Here is a 12,072-nt window from a genome sequence, read left to right as displayed (position 1 = left end):
GTTGAAAACTTTCAACCAAAAACTGGTTCCAATAAGAATTTTCTTTCATGCTAAAATGATAGTTTTATTAACTGTGAATTTCATTTACAAGAGCTGTTCTCTTTTCATTTCGAAAAAATTTGTCAGACCACTAACCCCCCCCCAAAAAAAAAAAAATGTTTCCAGAATGAATAACGTTACTGGAAGAGGGAATAGAGAGCACGTCTCGGGTCTCGGAGTAGTGGAATTACCAATCGAGAACATGTCACAAGTCTTGGTGAGTTGGGGGAAGTAAAAACAAAGCTACAGAAAACGTCCGGAGAAAAACTCTCCAAGGAACCATGACACTACGTCTCAGGCATGATCTCTTTAAAGCTTCCACCACAGAGCCAAAAGCGCGGCGGAGCCCTGGGCTCCCGAGCTCCTCCAAGGTGCTGAGAAGCGGAAAGGGCCTGCGGGCCCCGCTTCCGAGGACCAACAGGCCGGGGACCCCTCCCGCCCGGCGACCCCTCCCGCCCGGCGCCGCGGCCTCCTCCGCTAGCCCAAAATCAAGACAATCAATCGGGGAATAGAATGGGAGGCTGCCCCCAGGCTACCCTTTCTCCACACTTTACTGGAAGGAAGAAGGCCCGGATGCCGCAGGTTCTGCTCTTCCCTCACTTTATTCCTCGGCTCTCACAGCTATCCCCTCCACAGGAGCTCCTCAAACCCAGGGTTAGAAACTTCTCCTCCTCTCTCCCCCTCCCCCCCGTTGTCTCTCGCGCGACACCTCAAACGTGTCGCGGGACCGAACGGGATCAGCGCCTCTCGGAGCTCCGACACGCATCTAGCCAGCCACAGATTCCAATAGCTCCCCGCGGCCCAGCTGAACCTACCCAGACGGTTCTGAGGCGCGGTGTGCGCCGTCCCTCTGCCCACCTTTGCAGAAGCCGGCTCAACCGCCGCGCGCGCCCAGCCAACGTCACGTCCGACCCCGACAGGGATCACCGACTTCCTTCCCCGCCACACAACACAATGAACGCGGGCTACTAAGTCGGCAAGGTGCGCGACGAATGCATAGGGCAAATGCATTGATTAATGGGACAAAGCATAATCTCTGCAACGGCAAGAAGCCCCGAGAGGGGTAGAAGCGAGAGTAACAAGCACCCCGAGGGGAGAAAAGGACCAGAGCTTTAGCTCGTAACACTTACCTAAGGAAAGCTTTCCACCATTCTGTTTGCGGAAGTAGTAAGCGCGCCACGCTGCGGCTGTTACGCAACTTCCCGTAGGCGGGGAAACAGCCTCAATTCCATATAACGCATGCGCTTCATGTTTCCTCCCCATTTTCGCTCGGGAGGGAAGAGTGCCCAAAGGTTCTTTTCTTAAATGAACTACGTTTCCCAGGATGCTGGGCGCAGCCCACTGTCTTTGAGACTGGAGACTAAGCCCTCGACAATCGCAAGCACGTTTTGAGTGGGAGCGGCTGGCTAAAGAGAGCCAAGGACCGCCCGACTTCTCCGTGTCTGGGGAGGTTGAGGGGAGGCCTGTCCACTCTGGCTTCAACGGGGACCCTGGGGGGAGTTGGTCTCCTGTCAGTGATTGCAGCTCGAGAAATCCTGCCCTGTCAGTGCTTGCGGTCACGGACCCAACGTCCTCGGAGGTACCTTGGCCCCGAGGGGCGGGAGAAGGGAAGTGTTGGGGGGGAGGGGGGAGTCGCTGACCCGAGGCCGTGGGGAGAGAAGGTTCGATTCAACTGGGGAGAAGTTGGAGCCGGACCTAGAGCTCGTGGCCAACTGCCCTACATGGACTTGTGGGGGAAGGGCACGATCTGCCCTGCGGGGGTAGCTAATAGTCCCAGGGCTCTCCTCTCCTTCTCCTCCCCCTGCGTCGTCCTCTTCTCCCTCCTCCCGGGGGGGGGGAGGGGGTAGTCCTTAACCTGTTTCCTCCATATGCCCTCTGCCCTTTCGTTCTCCTATCCCTTCCTCCTCCCTAGTCACCACATTGAGAGGGCGCCCCTAGAAGTTTTTTCTAGTTATTTTGTTTTCTTTTTACTAAGCACTGGCAGTTCTGCCGCCTCCTCTCGCCTTCCCCAAGAATACAGGCCAACCAACCATTTTTTGAATTGTAAACACTCTGCGGCCTCCGTAGGGAAGGAGCAATCTCTAATCTTGGCCCGGCCACACGTGGTTCTATTGAGAGATGGAAAGGGTAGTACGTGATGCACCTCTCGTGTCCGGTTGGTCCGGTCTACCTGTTATTCGTTTAAGGGGAAATCTCAACTTTGTTGATTCCTCAAGAGTCCTACACTTTATTACATATTTGACATTCTGGTCTACAAACAGTTTCATAAGACCTGCAGTAGTCCTAAACCAAATCATTGGTTGCTTGCTTGCATCTAGACCTTGTTGAAAACCGTCTCCCTAAACTAAAGGTTATGAAAATATGAGCAGCCTAATTATTCAAACTGAATTATGTTATTTTATTCCCAAGGTCTATCCCATAATCTTACTTTCAGGGAAAAGTCAGGAGAAAGTTTGTCAGAATTACATTAATTTAAAAAGATGATCAGCATTCTGTGAATGAGACTATCAAGACAATATACTTATATTTTCAGTTTAATTACTCTTTGATTTTAAGTGCTGTGTATTACTGATTCTTCATAAACTTTGATTCTGGAATTTGAAGGGAATGCATTTGCTACATTTAAATATTTGGGTTGAGTTATATTGACTGAATTCAGTTATTAACGTTGGCATTTGTGAAGATAGATTATTTCCTAGAGGCTTTTATCTGTAATTTACGTATATGTTTGTATTTTTTAAGTATTTTGTAAATCAAATCCCCAAGTTAGCAATTCTCATTGCAGTTCCAAGAAACCTTTAGAAATTCATCATCCAGAAGTTTTTATTTCTAGGTGTATGAAGTTCTCTTATTAAATCCTTTGGTTCTTAACCAATGATAGTGTCACTGGCTTTAAGCTTGCATGTGCTGGAGTTTCCCCAGGGAATTCTTAGGGATCAAAAGAAATACATATATAGTTCTCATTGAGCAAAACTTTGTCATAGGAACTTTTTTTTCAGTTTTTAAGATCTCTGAACTAGAAATCAGAATCCAATGAGCAAAATTAGGACAGGATATGGTAACTAATAATGGATAGAAAAAAGCACAGATGATAAAAAAAATAGTTTGAACTTCAGCCAAATCCTCTAAGGTAATGCCAAATAAAACAGAACCTCTCGTAGATCCTATCAAGAGCAATGTCTGACTTGGAGTAGGCACTTTTTATTTACTGATTAGAACAAATTCAATTATGGGCAGAATAATTTCATAGTCCTTCATTTTAGTCAAATTCAGAGAAGATAACTACTTTGTATAGATATCTTCAGTGACTTGAATAGAAGAGAAATATGAGAAATATACTCTTTCCTACGATAGAGAAAAACACTTTGAAGAGTGGGAATTTCTCCTTTTCAAACTCACGTTTCAGTGTCAAATGATATTTAGAAAACAAGCATTACATTACATTACATTACAGACTACATATGTATATGTGTGTGTGTGTGTTTATAAACACATAAAAGTTAACATTTAAAAATATCCTCCCTTGGCCTCCCAAAAAAGAAGAAATTCAAGCATGGACTATGGTTTTGAGAGGAATTTTTTATATACTGGATATAAAAAAGTATATAAAGCTAGACTTACAGTTAAGAAGACCTAAGTTTGAAATCTGCTTCAAGTTCTTGGTATTTGTATGACTGAGCATGTTAATTAACTTCTCTTTGAGTTTTATGTTTCTCATCTGTAAAAGGATAGTAATGGCATCTATATCACAAGGGTCATTATGAGAATCAAGTGAAATAATGTTGATTTACTACAAACTTTAAAGTCCAGTATAAATAAATGTGAGCCATGCTAATTTGAATCTGGGTAGCAAGAAGAAAGAGGTTTGCTCCATAAAAATGTTTGAATCGGATACTATCGTCATTATTCATATCTCTTGCCCTATGTCATCCTTGGCACAGAAACAAATTTTTTTTTATTAAGGAGGTATTTCTAGAGTTGAAAGTAAAATCATCTTGATATAATCACAGATTGACTTTCTTTTGGGGAAACTGAAAATCATATTCTTTAACTGTTCTCTTAAGGGGAAAAAAAAAAAAAAGACAGACCATTATCAATACTAGAATTATCACTCCAGACTCAACAATAGACTGCTTTCATGTTATGCTAAGTATTCCTTATGAAAGTGACATTACAGGTAACTGGTGTCACTGTGGATAGAATTATGGACCTGGCTTTAAGAAGAACTGCGTTCAAACACAGTCTTAAGACACTTACAAGTTGTGTGACTCTAAGCAAGTCACTTGACCTTTATTTAGCTAGGTCTTCTCATGTTAAAATGCAGATAATAATAGAACCCCTACTTCCCATGATTGCTGTAAGGATCAAATGAGATAACATTTATAAAAGACCATTTAGCACAAACACCTCATTAATTCATATTAATTTGAAAGTTAATTTGAAATAGTGAATAATTTGAATTGTAGAATATTTGTTTGAAATAAGAGTTTTTTAAATTTGAAATACTGATTCCTGGGAAACAATAGTTCCAGATTGTACTGGGGGCAGTTGACCCAGGACCAATGGTCAATCAAGATTGTTGGCAGCAAATGTTAATGGGCTGGATATTCTAGACATCTGTCTATAATTGTTTTTTCTGTGGATGGCACAGTGACCTAATTGGGTCTCAGTGAATCAGTGAACGAAAAAAGAGAAAAATTCCTTACCAAGGTAAATCTCACCCCATTTTTATATAGTACTTGAAAGGTTTACAAAGTGCTTTGTTCATGATAACTCTGAGACAGATAGTATAGAGATTTTACAGATAAGGCAACAGATTCAAAGTAACTAACCCCAGGGTCACATGGCTATTTATCTTACAAATGTCAAATCTAAGATTTGGATGAAATTCTAATTCTTAATTCCAAATCCAATATATATATATATATATATATAGCACCCTTCTTTCACTATTCCATTTCTCTTTGGAGCATAACTCAGAACTCTGTCCTCAGTCACCAGTTAAGACTCACAAAGCAAGGCAAGTCAGCTTGGCATAGTGGATAAAGTGCTAGACTGATAGGAGGACCTAGATTTAGATCTCTCCTAGACCCTCTGCTTTCTAGGACTTCCTAGACTTTATGCTTTTATGGACAAAACTCTAATCACTTCACTTGATTTATTTGTAATAGCTGTAGTTCCAATTTTGCAAGTTTATTATAAAACTTAAATGATATAATGTAACTTCTTCGTAATCTTTAAAGTGCTATTAAGATTATTTCAGTTATTATTAGAAGAAAAAGTTTGGTGTAGTAGAAAGAGCATTAGACTGGATATTTGAATACCTGTACATTAGTCCAGAATTTGCTATTTCCTTGACTTTGGGCAAGTCACTTAATTCTCCTGGAGTTTGTTTCCACATTTATAAAATTAGGAAGTTGTATGAGATAACTAAAACTTTTTTTTAAATAAGATTTACATTGGAACTTGCCTTCTCCAATTCTAATAGGTAACTTTACAGAAACACAATAATTGGAAGGGACCACAGAGACTATCTAATACAATCCACATATTCCTCTCTGCAACATACTCAATAAATGGTCATCTTGCCTTTGTTCCAACTTATCCATCAAGGTCACACGATACTTTCAAAGTAAGCCCGTTATCTTTTGGGAAAAGTCATTTTAAAGGAAATTTTCCATAGATTAATTAAGATTATGGTATGGAGTCTAAGGCAATAAGCTGAAGAGTGTTTTTGTTTTTAATCATTGCTTATGGCAAGTGTTTCAGATTAAAGAGAAAGATTTAAGAAGATATTGTTGGATAAAATGATGTTTTCTGGAAATAAGATTGAGATTTCTGGACCATGGCTTAAAAGTATAGGGATTGTGGGCTCCTGTATAGAAATGAAATATACCTAGCAAGAACTATTAAAAAGTTCTTAAGCTAGAACTTAGCTTCTAGCTAAGTATTTTCCTGGAATCTTAAAATTCTTATCAGAGAAAACTGTCTACTTATATCTACTGTATATATATATATATATATAATTTATATAAAATAGAGTAAACTACAGTGTGGGACAGCTAGGTGGCACAGTAGATAGAGTGTAGGGTCTGGAATCAAAAAGATTCATCTTTCTAAGTTTAAATGCAGCCTCATATATTTACTAAGTATGTGATCTGAGAAAGAAAATTCTTTCCTTCAGTTTCCTCATCTGCAAAATGTGGAGAAGAAAATGGCAAATCATTCCATTATCTTTATAAGAAAATGCTTAGTGAAGTCATGAAAAATCAGAAACAACTGAAAAATGACTAAACTCTTGCCTTGTGGAACATGATTGGCAGTAGACCCACCTAGAAATTATCAAGAGACAAAGGTCAAAAAAGAAACCAGTAATAAAATATATTGACTCAGATGAGTCGCATAAATACACAATGCTTAGGTAACAAGCAATGAGACCTTGAGTTTATAGCAGTAATCCCAAAAAACCTTTAATTATTGCTGAATGACCTGTGGAAGAGTAGATATTTTTCAGAAGAAGCAGAATAGATTAAAAAGAATCAAGAGGGTATATCAGCTTTGTATACTAAGTGGGTAATACTCATGCAAAGAAACCTGGAACCCAGAAGGGGAGAGCATTTGGTTGAGATTCAGTGAAGGCGTAAATAGGAATTAGATTGTTTTTGGTGTACACTGTTGAGTAACTGCACAGAATAAAGAAATAAATAAGAAAGGTAGAAGGCAACTCAGAATCTCACAAGATTAGTAATAAAAGTCTTCATTTGTTTGGATGTGTTAAAGTTGTTCCCTGCCAAAATCAAAATAGTTCAAATTAACATAATTTATTTTAAATATTATTTCTCTATTCATAAGATAGAAGAACCAAGGAAGAAAACTGACATTCCACACTTGATTCACTTACCAGGGGGGACACAGGACCATGGGCTTGAAAGGATGGGAATCTCATCAGGACAGTGACATTTCGCCAAAGTAAAAGAATAGGACAATCTGACATGTACCAGAGGCTTGAGAGAGAAAGCATAAATAGAATTTCATGATTAAAGTTTAATAGGATAACTGTGGGCAGAGTATTGGGCTCCAGGTTGGAAGATTTTAAATCTTAACTCAAGACATAATAGATACCTGGCCAAGGATAAGTCACCTAATTGTTTGGAGCTTCAGTTTCTTCATCTGCTTAAAAAAAAAAAAAAATCACAATATTGCCTGTCTATCAGAATGCTCTGAGGATCAAATAAAATAATATATGCAAAATACTTTATAGACTTTAAAGCACCCAGTAAAATGTGAGGTATTACATGGAAATTAGTTTAAGATAGATGGAATTTTCAAGAATATCTGCACATATAAAGAGAAACTTCCACTGAGAAGTAAAATGGAGAAATTCCCCAAAAGGTTGTTGTGAAGGTACAAGGAATTCTTTAACCAACTTAGATTTATATGTTTAGAGAAAGAGAGAGACAAAGTAAAAAACCATGGCCTGGGTAACAAAGGAAGAATGCAAAAGCATGGTACTGTCCCAAATGAAGTTTCATAAGTATAATGCTCAGAATGAGCTTCAGGGAAGTTAAAGAACTACAAAGTTTTAAATGTTTGGTTTTTTGTTTCCAGAGGAGAAAAGAAAGGTCAAAGGAAGGGATAAGGTCCCAGCTCAAGGCAGTTAGCTACAAACTAATTATCTCTTTTCCTTCCAGCTAATTATTTATTATATGACATGAATGTTCTTCAGTTTCTCATTCATCATTGTCCTTCTTAAAATGTACCCAGAACTGGACACAATAACACAAATGTGGTTTTGCCAAGTCAGAATACCAAAACTATTACCTCCCTTTTGTAATGAATCCTAAAAAGTACAATTGAATGTTTAATGTGTACAACATAGAAATCATCTTTCCCCCCAAACCTACCCTTCCTCCAAACTTGCTTATTTCTGTTGAAGTCACCATCATCCTTCCAGATACCCAGATTTTCAAATTTGGGATTTATCAATCTTGGAACTAGAACTAAAGGTACCTTAAAAGCCATCCATATATTCCAACCCCCAAATTCTACAGAAGTTAGTTAGGCTCTGGAAAGTTGTGATTTGCTCAGCATCACACAAACAGTATCAGAGGTAATATTTGAACCCAAAGTCACTGCTCTTTCCACTGTACTAATTTGAGTCATGTAGTCTCTAACCTTCTCTACTCCATCCAGTTTCAAAATAATCTTTCTAAATCACTATGGCATTCCCATACTATAGAAACTTCAATGTTTTCCCTATTGCATCTAGTATAAAATACACGCTCATTCAATAATAAAGTAGTACAAATTTTAAAAAATACAATAGCAGCATTCATGTGGCACATCCTATGTGCTAGGTATTGTGCTAAACATTTTATAAATACAACATCTGATCATCACAACTCTTGTGAAGAAACTAAGGCAAAGTGATTTGCCCCACATATCATAGGTGTCAGAGGCCAGATTGGAATTCAGGTCTTCCTGAATCCAGACATAGAGCTCTATCTACTATACTACCTAGGTTCCTGTTTGGCGTTAAATATAAATTATTGCTTTTGCTTTCACCTTCATTTCCAGGTTTACCTCTTATCGCCAGAGTACCATTCCTTGAGGGAGAAAAAAAGGAAGCTCTGAAAAATCATCTGTTTGACCTTTACAGTCTGACTTCACCTTTTTCTACTCTTTGTATATTCTTCCCTCTCTTGCACTTTACATTACAAGCAAAATAATGGAACTGGGCCCCGTCTCATTTCTGGAATGATGTTTTCTTCCCTTGAATATTTTTCAGACAATCAAGCATCTATCAAGTGTACACTCTGTGCCAGGCACTGTACTTTACAAACACTGAGGGTACAGAGACAAAACTGTAATAGTCTTTGCTGTCAGGAAGCTTATATTCCAATAGAATGTTCAAATCCTGCCAAGGGTAGCATTCTTTCATCAATTCTTCAACAGGAAAAACATTGCTTACCTCTAAATTCCATGATCCTACATCTAGAACTAGGCTTCTTTACCCCATTCCACAGATGGAGAAGCTGAAATTAGAGAGCTTTCAATTTGTCCAAATTCACAAAGTATGAAATGGCAGAGTAGGTCCTCTCGATTCCAGGTTGTTAGGATTCTCTCCCTTTCCAACTTATTTGAAATGGAATAGAGAAATATAAATTAAGCAAGTCCTACTTGCTACACACTGCTAAATGATGAGAATACAAATAGAAAATTGAGACTCTCCCTGCTCTCAAAAGAGCTCACATTGAACTTGGGGGTGGGGGGGGTGGTGGTGGAGAAGGACACATAAAAAAGTTAGCCACAGGGCCACTGGCAAAACCCAGGTTACATTCAGGGAAGGAGAGATTTTTGTAGAGATCCTGGATAGGAAGGATTCAGGGTGGGATCATTCGAAGAAGTAAGCACTACATAGATCTAGTACCAAAGCTCTATATTGGTTTCTGGATAGAACAGACTTTGACTGGAATGGTTGCAAAGAGAAGAGGATTGCAAGGATTGTAATATTTTTGTTGGGCTTCTACCCACTCATAGCAGCATTTGGATGGATGGTACTTGGGCCAAGGTTTCAGTGCTGAGAATCAGTCTTTTCATTGTAGCAACTCCCATCTGCTTTGTATCTCACCTTGTTTTGTTTCCTACCCACACAGCTCAAACACTACAATATAACAGACTTAAGCTTCATTTTTATACTGTTGTCATATGTGTTGTGTGACACTTATTAATTGTATGTCCCCAGACAAGTCATGCAACTTCTCTCAACCTTAGTTTATTTGTAAAATGGGGAGAGTAGCATCTACCTTACAACATTATAAGGATCAAATAAGATCAAAGCGTATGGAAAACATTTTTTCATTAAATATAGCTTAAAATTCTATATAAGCATTAATAACAGTTATAGTTATATTTTATATAATATATATTAATAATTGTTGGTATTTTTTTACTATTAGTATTTGCCACACACTGAACTGTGCTATTCAGTTATCATTTCATTCAGTCTTAACAACCCTGAGAGATTGATAACTGTTATTAGCTCCTTTTTACAGTTGACTCTACTGAGGCAACCTTAGATTTTTAACTTGGATCCTCCTGCACTGGTCTCTATCCACATCATCATCTAGCATCATCCAATAGAATGCAACTGTTTTTCAAACATTTTATCTTTGTATACCTAGCATTTAATCCAATGTCTTTTATCTATTAAGTTTGTTGGATTGTATCTGAAAAATGTTTATGAAATATTTGTTGAGGTAGATATACTAAGGTATCCTTTTGAACTACTATTATAAATGTATATTTTACAATTCTTAGATTTGAGGTACTCTTTGGTAATGGTTAACTATTTCCTGGATATATGTACTGTCAGTCATACAATTAAATATCGATGTGAATACCTAATTGCTTTAGTAGTTGTGAACTGGTTATAAATTATTTCCCAATTTTTAAATTTTAATTGATGAACAATATTAAGAATAATCTCAAACTAGAAAATATTAGATTGCTTCTTAATAACTAGAAACACTCCAGTATTTTCTATAAGGTTGATATAGCTAACATTTTAAGAAAAGTTAGAGCTAATCTTAATATCAGGGTACAACCAAACATTGACTACAGTCCCTTTGTAGATTTCAGTAATTGCCACATTCTAGTTTAAGAAAATGCCTTTTGGCAACTAAATGGCATAGTCATTACTGACCCTGAAGTCAGGAGGACCCAAGTTCAAATTCAGCCTGAGACATTTAACACCTAGCTCTGTGACCTGGGACAAGTCACTTAACCCCAATTGTCTCAGCCAAAAAAAAAAAAAAAAAGAAAGAAAAGAAAATGCTTTTTGATCATTTTTCTGTTCTGGGGTGGGGGTGGGGGGGTAATTCGACCACTGTAGAATTCTTATTATAAAATACTGGCATGGGAAGATAGCATCCATATTATAGGTTTTCATAATAGTATGATGTGTTTGTATGTACACAAATATATATCTGCCTATATATACACACAACATCTTACAGGAATGCAATGGGACCTTTAGCTTAACCAGATTTTGGGGTTAGATAATAACATAGAATCTATGTTTTTGGTTATGTTTTTTAGTATTTGAAAATAAATTCAATATTCATAAATGCAGATTTTGCTATGAGATCTTTTCCCAGGATTGACCTTGAAATTTAAATTAGAGAGTAGTTGATCTTGAGTTTCAGATTATAGAGTGTAAAATTCCATAGCTATGATGACAGCTGTCACCTGTTAGCTAAACTGGGGATAAGAAAGGGGGGCCTCCGGGCACTGAGGATATGTAGCAGACTCCCTACTAAACCTCATTTTATGACCTTCAGACTTGGCTGCTATCACTTCTTTAAATGTTTTAAATCCCAGCCATCAAAGCAGCTAAATTAGTCAGACTTTGAGTTCTGTGTATGTGTAATAAAAGTCTGTTACCTTATAACTAATTATTTATATATATTTGATTTGATTTATTATAACTTCAAGTAATTTTGAAGAGAGACAAAACCAAATTCTACTTCTTCCCCTAGTTTAAATTTTCCAAGCCACAGAGACCATATGATCATCTTTTCTATCTCCAAGAGGCCCTAGAATTCATATTTTAGAAATCACAACACAGATCTAATTTATATTTTAATGTATTTAACATCTACTGGTCATCCTGCCATCTAGGGGAAGGGGTGGAGGGTAAGAGGTGAAAAATTGGAACAAGAGGTTTGGCAATTGTTAACGCTGTAAAGTTACCCATGCATATAACCTGTAAATAAAAGGCTATTAAATAAAAAAAAAATAAAAAAAAAAGAAATCACAACACAGAGAAATAATCAGCAATTATTTACTGAACATCACCATCAGTGATTTAGAAAATTGTGAGACAGGAATCTACAGTCTAGTTATGTAAATGACATCTGTTTTTGTAAAAAGTACAGAATAAGGCTTCATAATAAATACAATATAAGTAGTATAGACAATAAATGTATCAAGGGAGAGTGTTTTGTGTTGGGGTAGGTAATAAGAAATTTT

The 12,072-nt window shown here is 37.7% G+C and overlaps 2 protein-coding genes across 5 annotated transcripts in view; one reads left to right on the top strand and one right to left on the bottom strand.

Moving 5' to 3' along the window:
* RNMT (RNA guanine-7 methyltransferase) overlaps window positions 1–1,239 on the bottom strand; it is a 39,150-nt gene extending 37,911 nt beyond the window's left edge. The window contains exon 1 of one of the 2 annotated variants that reach the window (XM_012541563.3): window positions 1,170–1,239. The gene's annotated coding sequence lies outside the window, so the exon portion shown is untranslated. Of the gene's footprint in view, window positions 1–854; window positions 935–1,169 lie in introns of those variants that run through there. The other variant, XM_023496274.2, reaches the window with a different exon arrangement.
* Window positions 1–12,072, top strand: part of FAM210A (family with sequence similarity 210 member A) — a 36,973-nt gene that overhangs the window by 267 nt on the left and 24,634 nt on the right. The window contains exon 1 of one of the 3 annotated variants that reach the window (XM_023496271.2): window positions 1,303–1,618. The exons of 1 other annotated variant lie outside the window; for it this stretch is intronic. The gene's annotated coding sequence lies outside the window, so the exon portion shown is untranslated. Of the gene's footprint in view, window positions 1–1,302; window positions 1,619–12,072 lie in introns of those variants that run through there. One more of the 3 variants, XM_031946682.1, reaches the window with a different exon arrangement.

This window comes from Sarcophilus harrisii, chromosome 1 (genome assembly GCF_902635505.1).
Source record: "Sarcophilus harrisii chromosome 1, mSarHar1.11, whole genome shotgun sequence".
NCBI classification, from domain to species: Eukaryota; Metazoa; Chordata; class Mammalia; order Dasyuromorphia; family Dasyuridae; genus Sarcophilus; species Sarcophilus harrisii.
The sequence above is the reverse complement of the archived record's forward strand: the minus strand, read 5'-3'. Positions and strand labels throughout refer to the sequence as shown.